Here is a 12978-nt window from a genome sequence, read left to right as displayed (position 1 = left end):
GGAACACATTTCCCAGAGAAGCTGTGGATGCCCCATCCTTGGGACCGTTCAAGTCTGGTTTGGCCGGAGCTCTGAGCAGCTTGGTCCAGTGCAAGGGTGTCCCTGCGCATGGCAGGGGATGGAGCTGGGTGATCTCTAAAGTCCCTTCCAACCCACGCCGTTCTGTAACTCCATGATCCTGTTGCTCCGCTTAATTTACGTTTCCAGGCTCGGCGTGGCCGTGTCGGGCCGCAGGGGAGGGGTCGGAGGGGGCCGGGGCCGGGGTCGGGGCCGGGGCTGTGTCTGGGTGCGCTCTGGTGGCTCCTGGAGCGGGGGGTGCAGGTTCTCACCAGCGTTCCCGCCTTTTACAATGAGTAAAATAGATTTAAGGGGACTGCTGCCTGTCTCCGCACAGGAGCTGTTATAAACTTAACGCAGAAATACCGTAACGTTGCTAACCTGTATTTAATTTTTAATTTAAACTGCTGACTTGAGCAGTCACATATGGATCATTTTTCTCATTCTCACTATTTTCAGATAGTCATAAAATCTGCAGACATCCCTAGGGCTGGAATCTGAATGTTGTTGCTCCACGGACTTTGGATAAGACAGTTGAAATCATGAAGTGGATTTTAACTCTTTTTTTTATTGTCGTTTCACAGATTCACAGACTATTCTGACTTGGAAGGGATCCAGTAGGATCCTCGAGTCGAGCTCTTAAGTAAATGTCCCCTACATGTCCCGTACAGGGGTCACACCCACCACCTTGGCATTAGCAGCACCATGTTCTAACCAACAGCAGCTACAGAAAATGAACAAATTTAACTACAAATAACAATGTGTTCTGTCAACGAACCTGCACATCACTATGAGGACTTGACAATATCCAAGCTGTATGCTGCTCTGCTTGAGGATTTTGAATCCCAAATTGCCTGGTTAGGTGGAAGTATTTCTGGTGGAGATACATACGTGCAACCTCTGCCATTTCACAAGCAGGATCAGAAGTAAGATCAGGATACACCTGGCTCAAATGTGTGAAACTGATGTGGCATGTCAAATTTCAGGCTGCCCTAAAACGAACCAAGGTAAAAATGAGTTATATAACATTGGAGATGAAAAGAATGAAAACGAAGAAAATCTTGGAAAAAATTGCTGTCTTGTTGCCTGTGTATGAGATGCCTTAAAATAAGAGTCCTTGGTGTTGTGACATGAGCATAATACTCATGCATCTCACTCCTGTGAAATGAGAAGTAGCAGCTTATTTTCAGCTTGAGGAACCCTGCAGTGCTGACTTCCATATTCCAAGAGAAAGGACAGATAAGCCCAGTCTGTGCCTCTTAGAGTCTGACACGTTTCCAGTGCTAGAACCCAGACATTTGCTGGGGAAAGTAAAAGCCCCTAAGGCTCAATCAAGGTGTAAACATCAGAGGAAAATCAGTTGAAAGCTGGATCTAAAGGCTCAGCTCACCCTTGATGAACTGATGGGAAATGCTTGTGCCTTAAAGCTGGCTTCTGAGAGGAAGCAGCATTTCTGAATGTGTGGAACATGGCACTAGAGCCCAAAGATGCTGAGAAAATCCATTTAAAAGGTCACGATGTGGATCATGGCTTTAAATATGTTTATTGTCACATGACTGAGTAGATCTTGATAGAAAATCATTGAAAATCACACATGTGGATAAAAGAAACCTACCAGTGCTTCAGCTGTGGAAGTGCTTTTATATCACTTTATGAAGTGCCTGGAAAGTGGACAGAAACAGCCATCAGAGGAAAACTCATCTCAGGGCACATCACCTGAAACTGAGCAGGTAAGCAATCTTCATGTAGCTTGCTTGGCATTATCAGGATATGGTTACGTGCCCACACAGTGATTTTACCAGTAAGTCAGGTTTTATTTTTCACTCTCATCCAGTTGCCTCCTCAGCTTAAACTTATTGCTGCAAATAACTTTGGTCAACGCAAAATTTATTGGAGCCGTTCAGTGTGAACTGTAAATGCTGTCATCAGAAGCTACTGTAAAACATCTTCATGCTGGTTTGAGCAATGAAAACATAAGAACTGTAAAAATTCTAAAAACGTGTTGTGAATGTTCTCATTTTGATGATGTTCATTCTGCAAAATCCTGTCTCATTTCATATTTTGGATTCTGAATATTTCTATGAGTAGCTGACCATCATATTCCGGCAATTTCAATATTAGCAGCTTTTTAATGACTTTACTGTGAAGGTACTTCTATCAAGGTGAATACCTTTTATTTCTACATTTTGTGACATTTCTAATAGCTAAATATTATCTCCATTTATAAATGAAAGACCCTGACTAGCATAGTGTCTCCTAAATTGCAAAAGGACGTTGTTCCAGTGTTCTAGTTCTGTTCCCCTTTGCATTAACTAAAATGTCACTTTTGTACCAATTATACTTGTCTCCTCATTGCTTAAATAATGCTTCTGTTAGTAATTTCAAGTGCTTTGCCCTCCATAAAACTATGCATTTAGTGCTCACCTTCATGTGAGTGATTGTGTACAAAGGTAGTCTGGGCGTTTTTCTGTGTAACCATTCAGCACTGCAGGTGGTTGCAGTGATTCATTGATTTTAGCAAGGTTTCCCTGGCTGCTGCTGGGATATAAACCAAATTCTTGCTTTGTGGGTTGAGCTGCTGCCTTGGTTCTGACTGCTCAGTGTGGCCAAGTGCAAGAAGAGGTGATTGTGAGATAAGGTGATGGCTCATGGATGTGCTCTGCAGTTTGTGGCACTGGTCAGGTTAGGAGACAGACAAGGTTAGGAACATGAAGGAATGTGGAATGACAGGACATCCTGTGGTTGTAGCCAGGCACCTGTGTCTGATCTAGGGTTTAGATTAGATTAGGAAGGGTTTTGATTGAAAGGGTTAAATTGGATTATGTGTTATGCTGGCTAGTTTTGATGCCTTTGTTGTCTTTGGGATACACGGGCTTGTTCTGAGGCTTTTAGTGCTTGACAGGGCAGGAGATAGAATTTTTTTAAAGATTATAACAGAATTTCTGGCGGAAAATAATTGAGAAAATCGAAATTTTTAGAACGAAAAGCAAAACAGGTTTTTTATTTGCTTCACAATGGCTTACAGTGTCCCCTTAATTGTGACTGTGAGCCAAGAACAAGGCTGCAGTTCAATAAAACTAGGGAGTAGGAAGGAAAGCACGTGGAGAGACAATTGAAATTCACAGCATTTCAAAACAGAGATGACGACAGCAGTGAAAAAAAATTATGAGTGCTTATACAAACTATTGGTTTTATAAGTGAAAGGAGAACTGCTTTTTATTAACAAATTATAAATTGTCTCTTGAATGAGTAATTTAATTCCTTTTGGGTGGGAGGTGTGGGCATCAAAAATCCATCTTCCTTGCTACTGTGGTGAGAAAACCTGGGACTGGGTTTTCTGAGATAATCTTTTGACAATTCCTGTTGTGTCTGGGGGTGATGAATCTTGAACATTATAACTTACTATTCATTGTTGTGTTAACATGCAGAAAGTTTGTTTAATTTTAGCTTCCTAGTAAAAAATTTAATAGGTTGAATACTTAACAAGTTTTAAGTTCTTGATAATATTGTGGAATTGTAAATATTTTATTGTCTTTCTGAATATTGCTTACATTTTTGTTATAAATGTGAGGAATGGAAACCTTTCTAAATACTTATTTAACACCATGCTAATTTCTATATATTGTTGAGGTGCAGAAGAAACAATAAACTAAGAAATCTTCAACTTGCTAATGTTTTTCAGATGTTTCATTCCATTAAAGGAAACTTTACTGTAATATTATAAGGAACTGTTTTCTGCTGATTTATTGTGCTTGTGGAGCTGATACAATGAGAGCATTCCTGCTGGCTGTGGGGATGGTTTTTGATATAGTTTTAAACACAGCTTCTTAGCACTAAGCTTGTGTTTCACTTAGTGTGAAGTTCTCACTGTAATTGCTAATGTTATTTGGTACAATATGCTTGTGGGAGCTTTTAACCTTTTAAGCTTTTTTAACCTAAAGCCTAACTGGTTAGCAGAGAACAATGTACAAATTGAATCTTAAATCTTAAAAAAAAAGGAGTTCAAAGGTAGCTGCAAAGTTGAGCGATTTTATGTTAAAACTTTTAAAAGAAAGGGTTAGTGGTCTCAATTGCATTTCCCTTTAAACAGAAATCCTCTGTGCAAAACCTGCAAACTCCCTATTACTACTTTCTTCAGACCAAAGTTACACTGTCAGCAGATGTGCTTAGAAGAAAGTGTAAAATGTATTGTGTCTGCCACTAAAAATAATCCTGTGAAGCTTGGGTATTCTAAAGTATCTGTTCCTTCAGTGTTTTTCGTATGCTCCATAATTGACAACAAAACTCCACTGCATGGGCAAATTTTGCTAACTCATTTTTAATTTTGGTTTGAAATCTTTGAGAGCTCCTTGTTATCATGTTTTGGTTTGTTTTGGTTTTTGTTTTGTTTTGACATTGGGAGTGCACTGAGCATTCTTAGAGCTGACCTAACCCTGGATTTGCTGCCATGTCAGTCCCCATGGTCAAATTGTGTCTTCACAATCAATAATTTCTCTTTCTTCTTAAATGCTGTGCACCTCAGCCAAATTTGGCCTCATATTGCTTAAATAACCACAAAATGCTTTAAAATTACATAGAAATTAAGCTTGAACATTTATGTTAATAACTTTAATGTGGATAAATGTCTTTTTTCTATTTTAAATTAATGTATTTGCTCTGGTTTTAAGCTATTGTAACAAACTGTGGCTTTCAGTGCAACTAAGGAATGGATCAAGGCCTGCAAGCATCTGTGCAAGCACAGGTACTGTTACTAACTACTGAATACAAGATGTGAAGTTTTTTTCTTATTTTTCTTTTTTTTCCTCTTTCAGTGCTAAATACTCAGTACAAGTGTACATAGAAGTATATTCGTTTTAATTGATGGGATAAGGCTTTAAAACTCATTAAGGTAGGTAAAAATGGTGGTTTGAAGGGCAGGGAGGAAGGATTAGGGACTTCTTAGAGTTTGCTTGAAGGCACTAAAGGATCCCCATCTTTCCAAGGCAGTAGTTAGGCTGGGATGTGGCAGCTCCATTGAGCTTGCAGCTGAGCAGCGCTTAGGGAGGTAGAGGTGAAAAGAGGACAGCATTCAGTGCAGGAAATCTGGATGGCAAGACATGATGAGATGCTTGGGTTTTGAATACTTCTGAGGTTGATTTGAGTGTCTGAGGGCCTCATTTTGTCTATTATTAATTGCTTGGTTGGATAACTAGTTGTTAGTTTGAAAGGAAATTCTGCCTTGTTAAGTTAGTAGCAGCAAGTCTATCTTCCTTTGTCAAGTGTTGCTTCATCTCAGTGAAACTTCATTTCCATCTGCAAGAGGTAGGATCCTTGCTTCAAACAAGGAAGACTCTGTTACTTTATAATTTTGTTGTTTATTGTGTTACTGAACTGGGGGTGGGGATATTATACTGCTGGGAATGTCAAAGCTGAAGGATGCTTCATGGCTTTATGTCAATGTGACTGGAGTAACCCCAGAATTGCAATACTCTTCATGATGACCATCCAGGTTCAATATTCAATTTAGATCTATTTTGACCCTAGGGTTTAGTCTCTCTCTGATTTCTTTTTGGATGTTTAATGATGTCAGACGTGCAAATCAAACAAAATGATTCAGCCAATTTTCTAGATTGCATATGGGCAAAACTTTCTGTTCATGATGTTTTCAAGTGGAACCTGCAAGACTGTGGATACCTTTTATTTAGAAAGCCCTAGTAGTCCATAGCTTGAAGGAAATATATAAGCATTTTTCAGGTGGTGTCTTCTTTAGAACAGCTGAAAGGCCACACTCCTGATAGAAAAATCTGTTGAGATTTGGCCTTTCAGTGGCTCTGAAAAATGCAGTGAACATGTGAAAAATACAGTGAATGACAATACCTTACAGCAGGAATCTAATTGTGACAGAATGTTTTAGGGAGACAGGGACAGGAACTAGGAAAACCTGCCAGTTTCCTTTGGCACCTGGCTTGCAAGGGCTTTTAATTCTTTTGTAGACAGCATGTAAAAGGTGTTGGATACTGAACACCAGTGGGGCTGGAAAACCAGTGAGCCGTTGCCAGAGATAAAGATGAGATGAGGAGATGAACTTAAGCAGAATTTGGCATGTTAGGAAAAGTGATAATGGGTCATGGTAAAATGGGCAAATAGTAAAATAATGGGGAGTCTCAGAAAATGAGCATAATTGTTTTACCTGGCATAATTGTTTTAACTTCTTAGGTATTTTGATTCCAAAAATGAAACCTAAAACTTGTTGAATGTTGAAAAGAAAGGAAAACCCACCAAAACAAAACCAAAAAACAACCAAACAAAATATGCAAACAAACAAACAGATTAAGAAAACTCTCAATACAGGTCAGAAAGCCAAGCACTTGTCTATGTGGGTGGGTCCACTTGCAAAATCTTCAATTACCTGGCTTGCCTGTATACAAATTTCAGCTCCCAGTGATCCTTCAGAAATGTGTAGAATGGATAGTGCTTCATTAGCCTCGCTTTATTCTTTGGAAAGCAGAGTGATACACAAAAAATGAGACCAAGTTACCAAGGCAACTTTGATTTTGGCAATTCAGCTTTACTTTTGGCCCTACCTAATTTTTATTTCTTGTCTTAGCAACCTTAATGAGTTGAGGCTCTGTTCGAGTTTTTTAGTACAGCTTTTATTTTATGTTGTGGGAAATATGTTGGGAATTTACCTTAATATACTAAAATGAATGACCAGAAATGCTGTCTTCGTTAGCAGTATGTACTGCCGTATGTTCTGAGTTACTTTGTTCTACGTTGCTATACACCATGTATGTGCCATACAGTACATGGCTGTGTAAAAGTTCACCTATTTCTTCCTTAGGTCCTGTGACACCCCTTAGAGTTACTGGCTTCAGCTCCATCTCACAACATCCTGGCATGTGTTGGTGGTGTCTTGACTGAACCATGCTGGTGTACACTGAATTGGAGAGTCAGGTAAGTGTTTAGTTAGTTTAGTGTTTGAATACAGCAAAATGAAAAAAGCAGTAAGATTATTAAATATTTTTTAATCTGTATGTGGTCACAAAACTGGCAATTTATCCTCCCTTTTTTCTTAATCACTAGAGACTCCAGAATCCAGCAGTATTTGTAATCTGATCCTTGCTGTGTCACCACGTTAAAAGGAATGGGGAATTTAATAAATAAGGCTTGGTAACACTGGGGGAGGAAAAAAGTCTTTAATTTTTTCTTTCTGTAAACAGCAGTTTGCTGAAATGTCTCACATTATCAAGTTCTGCTTTTTAGAAATTATGTTCAGAGTTGGTACAACTGTTTTGAGGTTGATTTATTTGTATAACAATTAACATCAGCTTTTATATCTTGTTTGTAATCTTTTGGGAGGGTGGTGAAAGGACAGTTTTTGGTATTTTGGTAGTTTGTTGCTAGTACAAAAGCAGTAATATACAAACTATGTCAGGACCAAAAAAATTGAGTCAAATTAAGTTATTCTGTGCCAAATGATACTTGCATGGTGGAAAGTATTTAATTTACTCTGAAACAAACACTGTGTATCCTCTCAATCCTGTAATGGTTTTTTTTTTCCTGATTTTACAAAGTATGATATCTATTTAAAAGTGCATGCAGCACTGTATTTCTTAAGGTTATATCTTGGTTTGACATTTCACTGATCTTTGTATTAGTCTTAACATAATTAGCATTTGATGATATTTTAACAATTTTTGGATATTCATAACAATGAAGGTAAGTCAATTCCTTGCAGTATAGTAGATGTATTGTGTAAAAAGTTTGGATGTTCTTTATCTACATGTATTATGGTCACTGGAAGTTTACATGAGGAAATGTAGATAAGACAGGAATGTTAGACATGCATTGTAGGATAAAGCTTTTATATGATAAATACATTGTAATCTCTTTAAACAAAGGTCAAAAGAGAAACCTGGAAATCATGTTTCTCCTTCCTGCGTTGTCACTTTTAAAAAGAAAGGGATACTTATTGTTGTGGCAGGTGTGTCAACGCAGTAGTACCTTTTCAAATGCTGTCATTTTTATGATTATAATTTGTGCTTACCTAATTTTGTTTTCATCTTTCATTGTGCTGAGCAGCACTTTAGCAATTTCATAATGCAAGTGTGCATCAAATAATGATAATCTGTACTTCCAAGATGTGTGGGAGTGGCAGTTAAACATTTCTGTAAATCACTTGCCTATTCATTGTATTTGCAGTTTACAGAAAAATTAAACAGAGCAGTTCTTTCCTCAAAATCAGTTATCTTTAACTTGCATCTAATTTTGCTCTACAGGTTAAAAAAACCCCAAACAACACAACAAATGAACAAACAAAAAACAACTCAAACAAATGACTTCTTGAGAAGCTCTGTTTTATGTATGTTTCACAAACATAGCACAGAATGAGGAGCAAGGTTTATTTTCTCTGCAATTTTGTCTTTCATCACCTGAAAGTTTTGTATGTCAGATTTTTAAGTCTTTCCATCACTGATGGTATTATAAAATATTGGTATAGTGTATTTTGGGTTTCTTTTTGAATTACTTTACTTAGCTTATTTCTTAAATGGCAATCCAGAGAACAGTTGAAGGAGCATATGGAAAATTACAGAACTGCTACTGCCCTTTTGTCTTCATTTTGGGATCAAGTATTCGAAACCAGACATCAGCTGATTTTGACATCATCACAAACAAATCCACCATGAAGGAACAACAAACCCACAAGTGAAAAAGAGGAAGAGAAGAAAGAAGATAATCCTGTGTGTTTCAGCACAAAAGCAACTTGAAAGCAACGTTCAAGATAATTTACATGCAGTATGTGCAGTAGGTATGATCTGTATTACAGCAAAACTTATTATTTTGTTTCTTAATTGCAGAATATTTGATAATCTGGCACATTTATTTATTTGCTGATTTACTTACATATTTTAGTAAGAAAGTTGCTCTTAGATAGCCTGCACAAAAGTAAAAATAGCTGCCTCCTACTTGGTTTGTGATAGTACCAGTCTTTGGAATAAATTAATCATATGCTGATCAAAAGGTTCAGCTAAGGTTTTCTGCTATAGTTTATTACAGGCAATAACAAAGTACAGCCACTGAAATAGGCTCTTTCAGGAGCCAAGAGAAATGCTCTCAGACTTCTCAGAATTCTGAAAGTTAACTAGGTGAGAAAAGAGCTTCCTTTGAGCCATGGCTGCATTTTTAAGACGAATATTAACTGAAGCACCAATTTTATCAGTTAGTGTAGAATTCTACTTATCTGCACTTGTGAGAGTTAACACCAAGACTTTGCCTGACCTCAAGTGCATCCTTTCTTCCAAAGAGATTTTGAGAAGGCATTTGATGCCTTCCTGTTATTCAGAAAAAACCTCTTTTTTCCTGGATAAAGAAGATAATGATCTCTTGCAGCTGCCTGTCTATGAGTTGACATTACAAAATATTCTGATAGCTTTTCTAATATTTAGGTACAGAAGCTTGAGTACATCTCTTGCTCTAGATTTCTTCTAAGTATGTGCATTTGGCTTGGGGTGTTTTCTCTTTTTGTTGTTGTTTATGGCCATATATCTGTTACATTGTCAGAAAAGATTTTTACAATAGTTTACGTAGAGAAATAACTTTCTTACTTTCACAATTGTTTATCATAATTTAATTCAAATCATCAAAGTTTTTTTCCCCAAAGTTTTATCCCACTATTTTCTAGGACTTAAATAATTGTCTATACTGAATCTGGCTTTCCTCATTTGAAGTTGTTATTGCTCATGTGGAAAGAAATAAATACATGTTTTAGTAGCTCTCTGAAATTGGTATAATAAAAAGAATGCAAAAGAGGAATTTGAGTTCAGTTAGTCAAAGGCCTAATTGCTTGAAGTGAGCTAAAGCATTTTTGTTAGTAAGTAGGGAGCAGACCAATATGCTGATGATGTACCTTGCATGTAGGCATCTGTCTTCTGGCCGTCTTTTAAATCAAATAGTCAGTTAACAAAACTTGTCTGTGTTTTAAGTGGCAGAAGTATAATGGCAAGCACTTTACCTTGTTACATCATTACAACAGTTACTTGTGTAACAGTGGAGTATGACAATCCAAATTTTATCTGAGGTTACATTTGAAATGTGATGTCTAAAGTATGCACTGCAGCTCTGTTTTGAAAGAAAAAGGAGCTTTTATGGAACTGGGTCTCTGGACCCAGTTCTATAAAACTCCATGGTTCCTCTCCCTGGAACCATGAAGATTAAAAACTTGAACTTTTCATACCTACTTCTGACTCAGGCTTTGCTTGACTTTTGTACAGCAAAACAAACTTCCTGTCAACACTGTTCCTTTCCTACAGCCCCCCTGAGGTGCAGACTCATAAAACTGGCGTTAGCCGTAGTCCCAGCCTGCAGCTGCCTTGTGATCCTTTCCACTGAAGGCCCTGTCCCCACAGCAGAAGAGGATGTGTTGGGAATCACAGCCACACAGAGGTGTGTCCTGCAGCACAGGTGGAATAGCTGGCGGCAGAAGGGTGTAAGGACAACCTTGCTGTGCTGACTGTGGCTCTGAGAGCACAGATCTCCAGAGTGCCAGAGCAAGCTGCCTCATTTTGTCTTTGTCCCACAGTTGTCTCTCCTTATGCCCAGATTAACAGATGGACATGGAAAGCATATTTTAGAGTCTATGGATACTGTAAAACTTAAAGGAATTCCTTTAAACTGAGAAAGATCTGCTGTCAGGAGGTTACCAGCGAAGTGTTGGAAGCGGGACTTGGAAATCCAGCTGTTTTCGTGGCCGTCCTGTGGCACTTTATTTGTTTTCCTCCAGGAGGGGGCAGCAGATGAACAACATCAGGGGCTGTTTTTTACCTTTCAAACGCTTTTCCAGTGTCCCTCTCTCTGCCTATGAATCCTAGCAGGGACTCCATACCGATGGGAGAATTGAAAATTATGATTGCTGCCTGTTTGCTACAAGGATTGCTGGAATGTATGAATCGGAGGTCTTCATTCTGTTCAGTATTGAGCAGTAGAATTTATTTAGCAAAATCTATCTCAAGTTTATAAAAAGCGGAGTTTTATATTGAGACTAAAGATTTTTATGACTATGGCTTTAGGTGTGTATATATTTTAAAGGATAAAATAACCAAGCAACCCAACCCCATGAGCTTATTAGGTAATGTCGTCTAAGTCTTTCTGAACATCTTTATTTCAAATACTTATTTTCTATGTTTCACATTGCATATTACAATTCAAAATAGTGTTCTCACAGCTATTTTTCTCCCATCAGAAAATAAAATTGGGAATACTCTATTTCTAGTGATGCTTTTCGTTCCTGTGTAATTAATGTGTTTATGTACAAGGATGGCTTGTGCATTCTGCTGATAGAGCACAGGAGTTAAAGGCCTCCATTCGCAGGCAGTGCTAGTGGTGCTAAGCAATATAACCAAATGTTATTGCCTTTTTTCAGCCACAAAGTGCAGTTTTATCATCTAAAACTTTATGGAGGCTTACCATATTGCTGATTGGGAGTGTAGTGGAGTCTTTTTTAAAACTGTAGGGAAAATAGTGATTATTACCTACCATTGTGAATTTCTTGAAAGTGTGTGGCTATAATTCTGTTTAAGTTACAGATCAAGTAGTTAACAAAAAGCCACTGAGAGAGGGCAGTCCAGCCCTTTTAGCTGCTGTGTTTTATCCAGTAGTTTATGTAAAGAAAGAAAAACCATAGTGGCTTCTGTGAGTATCAGCTGCCATAATCAGTGTTCAGAAGCTAACTGGGAAGAATGAAACTAATTCCTACCAGATCTGATTCATGGATAGACCTGCTGTGGTGATTTTTATTAAAATCGTGTTGTAGTGTATGTAGGACCTTTATGGAGCCTAAAACTTTATCAGGTGACGTGACTTTCTTTTTTCTTCTGTGATGATTTTCCTCTTTAAAGGTTAGAAATGTTTAAGAGAAGGCGAGGAAATAATTTCAAAGATTTATTCAGAATGGCACAACTTGCCTTTCAGAATTAGCTTTCATCTTAAATTCCACTGTTTAAATCACAGATTTTTCCATATAGGCCCCATGGTTCTATTGAGGTCACTGATTTAGCACCTTCTATGCCTCAAACACTTCAACAGCTCCCCTGAGTATTTAAGTTCCCTCATGCAAGTTCAGGGCTTTTTATTCTTTGAGCAATGTAAGCTTTATTTTTCTGGTGTAGGAAAGATCCACCCAATTAACTGTGAATTAAATTTCCTTTTGCCTTTTTCTTGTTTTGAATACTGTTGCATAAAATAACAACTGTGTGATTCAGTCTTGCTTTGTGCAGTAATTAGCGGGAATACTTTTGCCAGTAGAAGTCTTGTGTATAGTGTAAACTAATTCCATGGTATTCTAAAATACTGTGTTTTCAAAATAGCTGGACTTGAATTGCCTTCACAAATATGTCATGAAAATAGCTCGTGTTTCCTTATAGAGTGTTCAAAGAATGAGTAATCCTGTTTATTACATGTGAAATATGAATGTACTACCTGTATTCAGGAATAGTATTTACTTAGGTATTAATTATTTACAGTGTGTTTTGAAAGGACATTGTTTCCTTTTGCTGAGTGCTGGTCAATAATCTGGATAGATGTGTAAGCACTTCCTAAACCTGCTATAGATGGTTTTCATGTAGCAAGGATTGTAAACTTCTATGCTAGTATTTTTTTTCATTGAAATTATTGTGTGCTAAAAATATTACTGTACAGAATTAAAGACTTGAATTTGTGAACAGCCAATGCTTCCTCTGTTGTTCCTGAGGTATACTGAGGATGGTGAGTGGGATAATCCAGAAAATCAAGGAATTTGGGATAACAGATCTGTAATCTGCATTGGCCTGCTCAAGAAGATTCCTAAGAATCTTCTCTTTGTATATTAGCACATACGTAATTTTCATATGGAGTTTTTTCCCTGTCTAAATAAATTCCACTTGCAGGAAAGAGTAACAGTTATTTAAC

The 12978-nt window shown here is 37.6% G+C and overlaps 1 long non-coding RNA gene across 8 annotated transcripts in view; it reads left to right on the top strand.

Moving 5' to 3' along the window:
* Positions 1–12978, top strand: part of LOC134552716 (uncharacterized) — a 14053-nt gene extending 1075 nt beyond the window's left edge. For 3 of the 8 annotated variants that reach the window (XR_010080930.1, XR_010080929.1, XR_010080931.1), the window contains exons 2-5: positions 642–1787; positions 4725–4798; positions 6878–6990; positions 8316–12976. This is a non-coding gene — a long non-coding RNA (uncharacterized LOC134552716). Of the gene's footprint in view, positions 1–279; positions 1788–4724; positions 4946–6877; positions 6991–8315 lie in introns of those variants that run through there. The other 5 variants (XR_010080928.1, XR_010080932.1, XR_010080927.1 and 2 more) reach the window with 5 other exon arrangements.

This window comes from Prinia subflava, chromosome 1, assembly GCF_021018805.1.
Source record: "Prinia subflava isolate CZ2003 ecotype Zambia chromosome 1, Cam_Psub_1.2, whole genome shotgun sequence".
NCBI lineage: Eukaryota > Metazoa > Chordata > Aves > Passeriformes > Cisticolidae > Prinia > Prinia subflava.
Note: the sequence above shows the minus strand (reverse complement) of the source record. Positions and strands in the feature narration are given on the sequence as shown.